Raw genomic sequence first — 8,235 nt, 5'->3', positions numbered from 1 at the left:
TCTAGTCTATTATAACTAAGTCTCCGACTAGGACAGAAAGTATAGTTGAGCTCAAGGACTTCATGGCGATTCATCATATAAGTAGAAGAACAACTCAAGGAACCTGTGGAACTTCTCGACAAAAAGGTATGTGAAGACTTGAACTTATCTGTCACTCAAAAGTCTATCTACTCTATCTCCTACTCTTTGAGACAAGAAGTCGTATGCTATATATATAGACTTGGATTATACACGTTTGGTATTTCGAGCCGAGTATACGTCGCCTATCTATATCTAGAAATATGTGTTGGTAAGCTTTTTGCTTTGATCAAGTTTATCTTTACCTAGTATGTTTCAATCATCTTGAAAATTGCTTTGACGAGAAATTGTGTAACAACTATAGAACGTCCTCTAAGAATGTTTCAATGATTGGAATGAGAGTTTAGATTACATAACAAATGATGGACATAAGTATTGTTGAGGAAACACATATGTGCATAAGTCTTATCCCTTGAACCAAAGTTTGCGAACTTTGTTGATCAAGAGAAACCGGAAGAATGGCTTGTTGCCAAGTCCGCAAACTCAGTCCGCGAACTGCCAAACTTCTCATCCCGAGAAATTCTGCTGGAGTTGACAAACTAGTTGCGTGAGTACCATTCCGCGAACCGGCGGAAGGTCTTTGTCGAGATTTTTTTCTGGAGTTTGTAAACTCTGCCCGATTGCTTAAGACCGCGAACCTAGTATGCGAACTTAAGAAGGTTATATATCTAAAGATGATTTCTGAACTTTAACTTAAAAAGACTAAGGAATGCAGTTGAAAACTGCGTCTATAAAAGTTCATGAACCTATTCAAGTGAATCAAATCATCTTTGCTTAAATTGTGTCTTATGTAGTACATAATATTTCCTTTCAATTGAACAACTCTCTAACTAGTTCATATTGAAGTCATTTGAACTATTTATGGTGAAGAAGAACATGGTTGATATGAAATGCTCATATGGCTAACCATTTGGTTAACTTTTGTTGAACCAACAAGTGCATATGTTTGGGTACGTTTAAAAAACCTAGAAATTTGCATTGTAAAGTGTGTATAACAAGCTAAGTTTTCGATCTAACGATTGAGAAATATTAACCAGAATCTAAATCAGGTTTTCATATAACGGTGGATATTGAGTGCTTTGTTACCAACGCAAAACCCTGATTTGAAAGACTATATAAAGGAGAAATCTAGTATTATGCAAAACTAATCCCCACACCTTACGTGTGATACTAGTTTGCATGCTAGAGTCGTTTCTCCTTTAACCTTTGGTTTTCTTCTTCTAAAACCAGGTTAACGACTTAAAGACTTCATTTGGATTGTGAAGCCAAAACGGTACTACTTTTATCGTAGTTGTGTGATATGATCTTGCATCTTCTATCGTACGAGTACAATCAGATTAATTGTCTTGAGATTGATATCTCTGATAGGAAAGATATAAAAAGTAATCATAAACATCTTCGTCTCATTGTTTGTGATTCCACAACATCTTGTTTCGCTACCATACGATTAAGATTGTTGTGAGGTGATTGATAACTCTAGGCTGTTCTTCGAGAATATAAGACCGGATTATCAATTGGTTCCTGTTCACCTTGATTATTATCAAAAGACGGAACAAAACCTTTAAGGTTTATCTATGGGAGACAGATTGATCCTTTGATAGACTTGTCTGTGGGAGACAGATTTGTCTATTGTTAAAGCCTGCGATTTTGGGTCGTAGCAACTCTTAGTTGTGGGTGAGATGCTTATGATTGTGGAGTATTTAGGAGTTGGAGTAGATTTTTGTGAGTTTAATTTAGGAGTTGGGGATTTAAATGCTTTGTGGCACATGTTAAGTGTAACCGTAATTTCTATGAAAGTGAGTTAGGTTAGATAATTGTTTTCGAGGACTAGCAAAAGGAAAATACGGGATATTTAATAGTTGGTTACACTAGTTTGATATTCTAATTAGTTGATTTATTTTTAGCTTTCATATTATTTTTTAATTTTGTTTGTTCGAGTTCTTTAGGAGTTTTGAAGCTGGTTCAACTAAAGAAGAAACAAAGAGTTTGTTGCAACATAAAATGAGCAGGGAAGTAAAGCTATAAGTGAAGACAAATCAAAGACCAAGCGGAAATGATTAAAATCCTTGAATTCTTTTTTACATATAGGAAACGAAAGCAAGAATCCAACGGAGAACGAAGGACTTCATCCCAACGTTGGACGAATAAGTTAATTATGGAAAAAATAGTCGAAATGAAAATGAGTTGCTCAAATACAGAATCGGCCGGACACTTAAGCCAAATACAAGAACAAGAATATTTTTTAGGAATAAAAAACTCTCGGTTTTGGGTCCTTAAAATCGGGAAGGTCATGGAAATCAAACCTACCAATTCGTGACACTTTTCTGAACACAAAACTTGGTTTTTGGGTTCTAACAATCAACAAAAACGAGGGGACCAAGTTTCCAATTCTAGCGCGACGTGTGGGATTTTTTTTGACACATTTTTTACTTCTAAAATTATATAAAAAAAAGAAAATTGTTACAGGGCCTACGGCCCATGGATGTGCGGTCCATCCACTTACCCATTTTATTGTAACTTATGTAATAAAACCATTGATCGCTCTAATACAATGGTTCTTCTTCTTCTATCTACATCTCCTTCCTTCATCTTGAATCTTTAAACAATCAGATCCATAAGAAGAAGAAGAAAATGTTACTATCAAAGACACTAAGTTGGAATTTTTGGAATCGTTGGAATCATTGGAACCAATGGGATTGTTATCGTCAAATAAGCTAAGTTTGATCAATTTTTTTCTCTTTGCTTTTGATTTTTGCATACCCAATTTAATTGGGATTATTAAATTTGTGTTGAAAGCGTTAATCCGTGGGTGAAAACTAATTTAATCGTATCTCTTTATCGATTAAATCGTATCTCTGCATTATTAAGTCCATACTGAAAATTGATTTGATGCTATTCCTACTGTGTAGGTGTAGCCCATGTGCTATAATTTATTTATTTTTTGATTCGATGACATTCGTATTGGGTTTATAATATCATAATATTTTTTATCATGTTTTGATTGGGTTTATAGTATTATAATTTTTTTTTTGATTACGTGTTGATTGGATCTCGGTTATTCAAGTGTAGCCTGTTAGGGTAACGAAGCGTTTCTGTAAAGGAGGAAGAAGAATCTCCTATTTCTGTCCGTGGAGAACGAAAAATCCCGGTCCAGCAAACCCGGTTCATCCTAAAACGGTCCATCAAACCCGGTCCATCCCAGACCGGACCAGATCAACCAGGTCCAATCCAAATCGGTCCAGTTCAATCTGGTTCAGATCGATCTGACCTGTCCTGTTCCGATCAGTTATCCCGTCCTGTCATGTTCCAACCTTGGTTCTAGGTTGTGCGCGACCAAGAGTGTTTTGGTTTTGTGTATGTACATCGGGAACCAAAATAAGAGGTACATGATTAACGTAAAATTTTTCCATTTACATTGAATATTTGTTGGGCTTATTTATCTGTTTTTATAACTTATTTAGTTCTGTTTAATTTTTTCCCATAAGATATGTCCACATATATGAATGGTCAACGTAAATTATGATTGTTGATCATCAAAAATTTTGGTTTTTATTGTCATTTTGTTCTCTTGAATATGATATCGGCCTGAGTTAAATGATGTTTTTTTTGTTCAATTGGTTGTACCAACTCTATTTCGATGTATTCATTTGGGGTTTAAAAGGACTTAAGCACCATTATTGTGTACTTGATATTTTTCTCCAAATTTGAATGTTCTGTGGAATGTAATCACTTGTTTGACTATTAATCGGTAGTTTTAAAAGATACGTTGCAAATAAAATCACATGTTTCTAAATTTTTGTGGAAGAACTCACAAAAGATGATATGAGTCAGAAAATTTTCATTTCTCTACTTCATCCATAATACTAACGAACCGGTGTATGTTGAAGTATGAAACAAGAGAATTAATTATTTTTAATAATATATTCAACCTAAAGTAAGTGGTTGACATGTGTAGCGAAATTCTCTTGGCCTCTTGAGATAAAGAATTTCTCAAATTAAGCTAAACGTAGCAAAAATTTAAAATGGAAAGAACCCCGAAGTGATAAGGGTTAGACGTAATGACTCATCTAAAGCATGTGAAAAGGGACATATATATCATGATACGGAAATGTATTTTTTCCAGTAGTAATGACACCAAGGTACCGGTATCAGCTGAATATGAGATGAAGCTAAGATGTAATTCTACCTCCCGTCATAAATGAAAGAGTTGGAAATGCACCTGGTCATAGGTGTTGATATATACAATGTAATATTTGTATCATAGTAACAACCAATTTTCATATCAACTTTAATGGCAATAAGAACTTTGCCTGACCAATTGACTATTTAAATGAACTAGATCATATGTCTTTCCTTACAGTGAGAATGGATTTGATTGCATCTATAAATTATTTCTAATGAATGTGGAAGGAAGCATATTCTTAGAAAATTAATGTGTCAATCTAGTGAATTGTAGATCACTGGAACTTGAATTACTGAATCCTTATTAACCCCAACAATGATATGATTGGGATTGATTCATAAAGACTTTGACATAACCATAAGGCACATTGGTTGTGACACGATGTTCTGTTTTGAAAGTACTAACACGAGCATCACTTCATTTGAGTGTATAAGAAAATGAACTAATAGAATGCGAAGTTACGACATCTATCATAATCAGTGATTTCTAAAATTACTAGATTTGCACTGCCTCTCCCCATTATGCTTTAGAGTAAGAAAGCATGTCACTCATCTTATAAAGTCTCTCTTTAGTGAAACATGATTGAGACCATCCTGTTTTACTTAGATGCAAATGCTAAATAAATCATTCTCCAAATAAATAAAGTATTTTTAGTGAACATATATCCATGTAGAATGCGGACCATTCAAGTGATTTATGGCTCTGGTGGATGATTTGACGCATTGAATCAGTTATTGCTCATAACAAACGATGCGTTTAATTTTTGTAGAATTCCTAGAACATATTACACAAAGCAAAGTGCAAAGGCTCACCACCCTTGTTAATGCTAGAGAATTTACATCAAAAGGACTTGATGAATATTGCATGTTTAATAAGATCAATATAGAACATCTTATACCCAATGGTCTCGCAGAGGCTACCATCAAAGGTTACAGATGGTGTCTAAGGAATAGGTTATGCTTACCAACCTACCTTTTCTTGCTTTGGGGATATGCAATATTACGCGCATCTTTACTTAATTCGTTTTAGAACCCAATATTAGTCGACCTTTTCTGCGTACCAGTTGGTAACTGAATTTAAGCCTGACATTTGTGTTATTACGTATTTTTGGTTGCACTATATATGTGCCATTACGAGTCCACATCGTACTATGATGGGTCACGAAAATGATTAAGTAATTTTGTTGGATATTTAATCTCAATAATTATCCGCATTTTAAAACCTTTGGCAGGAGATCTGATAGACGCATTTATGTGTCTAATTTGTCCTCAATGTTTCGTATTCTTAGTACTTGTTTTCGTCCTTATTATGGTGTTTTGTGTTTTTGTAGGTATTTTTTGGAAATAAATATTGATGGAAAATTCGGCTCAAAAAGTTGTTAAAGGCACCCCGTATGACATATGTTATTCGGACTCCGGCAACGGATAAGGGGAGACCACTAGATAAGGGGTGACTTTCTTCTCAAATTCAAATTTTCAAATTGGCGGGAAAATATTTTTATTCACTGTCATATTTCAATCAAGGATTTGGAGGTGTTATAGGGAGACTAAATGGCTGAAAATTTATGGGATTGTTCCTGGGACATATACAAAGCTATTACAAGTGTTTTGGTCTATCAAAATTGGCTGAAAAATCCGTGAGAAAGAAATCAGGGAAGCACGTGCACGAGAGGGACAATTCACGGGATTACATGAGTTTTGGAGAATTTAAACGTGTTCTGCTCATGTATGATGACTCTACCAACACTTTGGACCTTGAAAAAGATAAATGAAGAGATTTTGCAGCTGTAGAAACGCGTGAGAAGCTAAATCAGGGAAGAAAATATTCCCAAAATATTTTCTTTACTGCCCGAGTTCAATGAAGAATATTGAGAATCATGGCGTGATGAAATGAGTCTAAGGAGTATAAATAGGTGGATGGGATCATAGAGAAGTGGTGTCGAGAGTCTGGGGGGCTGAGGAGCACCAGAAAAGAAGAAATTCGAGTTTTCCCAAACTCGGTTTCTACTGCTGCTGCTGCTGATGAACATGAAGAACATGAAGAACGGACCATCCAAGACCGACGTTTTCCAACAGTAACAACGACTCAGACTCGTGGGTCGTACATCAGAGGCAGACTTATTTGTCAGCGTTTGCGACACAGAACCGTGGGTCTTAGAGCAACAGTATCAGTGACACATACTGTGGGTCGTAGTTCTCTGGTTTGTAACAAATATAATTGTTACAAACCCGGTTTTGAATTATTTCTCCATTTTCATCATTTGTAAACACCCTTTGAGCAATAATAATGATTTTTGAGCGTGTTTCCAACATGATGAGCGGCTAATTCTCCCACAACCAAGGCAATGAGGACGCTATTTACACATGACTAATTGGTAATTATTTATTCTCTCTAATTTATAATTTATAATTCACTCAATCACTGCTTTTGCAGAGTTTTTAATTGTTTGCAAAAAAATTCTTCATTAGTTGTGATTCAATTAGAAAGGTTATGCTTTGTTTAAATAATCTATGCTTAGGGGATACAATTAATTTTTGAGAATTTTCCAAATTATTTGTGAATTAAGATATAAAGGACTTAAAAGATAATTAGGGTTTTGGTTATTTACCATCATTAATTCATGTGCAATAGTGCAATCAGTGTCTTGGTTATTTTCTCATACCTCTCGCCCACTTTGTTAATATTTTTGTATATAATTTTATTAAATCTTTAAATTTAATCTTCACAAGTCCGAGAGTTTGAACCTCATTACTACAACATCATTAAAAAAATATTAATCATTTTGGTGCCGCCGACGCGGATTTGTGCTTAGGTAGAATTTTTAGGTTTTTTTTTTATTTCATTTGTTCTTTTTACGTTTCTTTGGGTGTGTCTTTGTATTACAGCTTTGAAGTTGGATATTAAAGACTTGGAATCAAAGCTTAAAGCCAAAAGAGAAGGAAAAAGACAAAGCAAAAAAAAAAGCGAAAGAAAAATTAAAAAAAAAGAGAGAGAATTTATTTTATTTTTTTAGAGACCTTCCATTTTTTGTAATTATTTTTCTTTTATTTTTTTTCTTTTGCACTTTATTTAGACTTTCGACTTGGACAATTACTTTTTTTAAACCCTAAGGAAGGGCCCACTACAAGAAAATGAGTCTATTGCCTCACCATCTTGCCACACATCTGTAACTACTGTGGCAATAGATAGGTTTTAGCCTCACTGACTAATATGTGTGGCATTAACTAAAATCTTTTGCCACTCCTTCAAAAAGTTGAGGCAAAAAACTAACTTTTGCCTCGTGTCATTCCTTGGAGCGGCAATAAATTAGATTATTGCCACATAGATGCCGCAAAAAATATAAATTATAATATTCTCGTATTGAAATATTTATTAATTATTATACAAAGTTTTTGGTTGGTAACCTAGCAATAAGTTGGGTTCCAACACCTTTTTGAATAACAACGCCTAATCTATGAAAAATCACTACTAGCGTCGTTACTAACTAAACAAATTCCTTAACAAAAGTTTATTATCAAATTAAATCAAGGAAAAAATAGAATAGCCATTTCACGTGGACCACGTGCTCCCTTATGGAGAAGAACCCACATACGTGTTTTGTTGTCCTCACCAAAAATCCCAACCATCATTTCTTCCCTTACTCTACATTGTCTACAACTAACTGGAAATCTAAAAAGTTTGTTTTTTTCTTTTCAACCGGAAAATTTCTCCCTAAAATTTTAGTGAAATCAAATTCCCTCCTAAAATATTTGTGAAAACTAAATTTCACACTAAAACCGCACAAAGAACGCCCACACACCCAAATTTTGCGTATCTCATCAAATAAAACACTTTCAGTTTTCTCTCTCTCTCAAAAAAAAAAAAAAAAAAATCTCGATCGAAACCCTAGAAAACGACTCACATCTTCTTCTCAAAATTATCTTCCCAACTTAAATAAAAACTCATTCGCTCTAACTTATACAGTCTTGATTCAC

This window comes from Papaver somniferum, unplaced genomic scaffold (genome assembly GCF_003573695.1).
Source record: "Papaver somniferum cultivar HN1 unplaced genomic scaffold, ASM357369v1 unplaced-scaffold_18, whole genome shotgun sequence".
NCBI classification, from domain to species: Eukaryota; Viridiplantae; Streptophyta; class Magnoliopsida; order Ranunculales; family Papaveraceae; genus Papaver; species Papaver somniferum.
The sequence above is the reverse complement of the archived record's forward strand: the minus strand, read 5'-3'. Positions refer to the sequence as shown.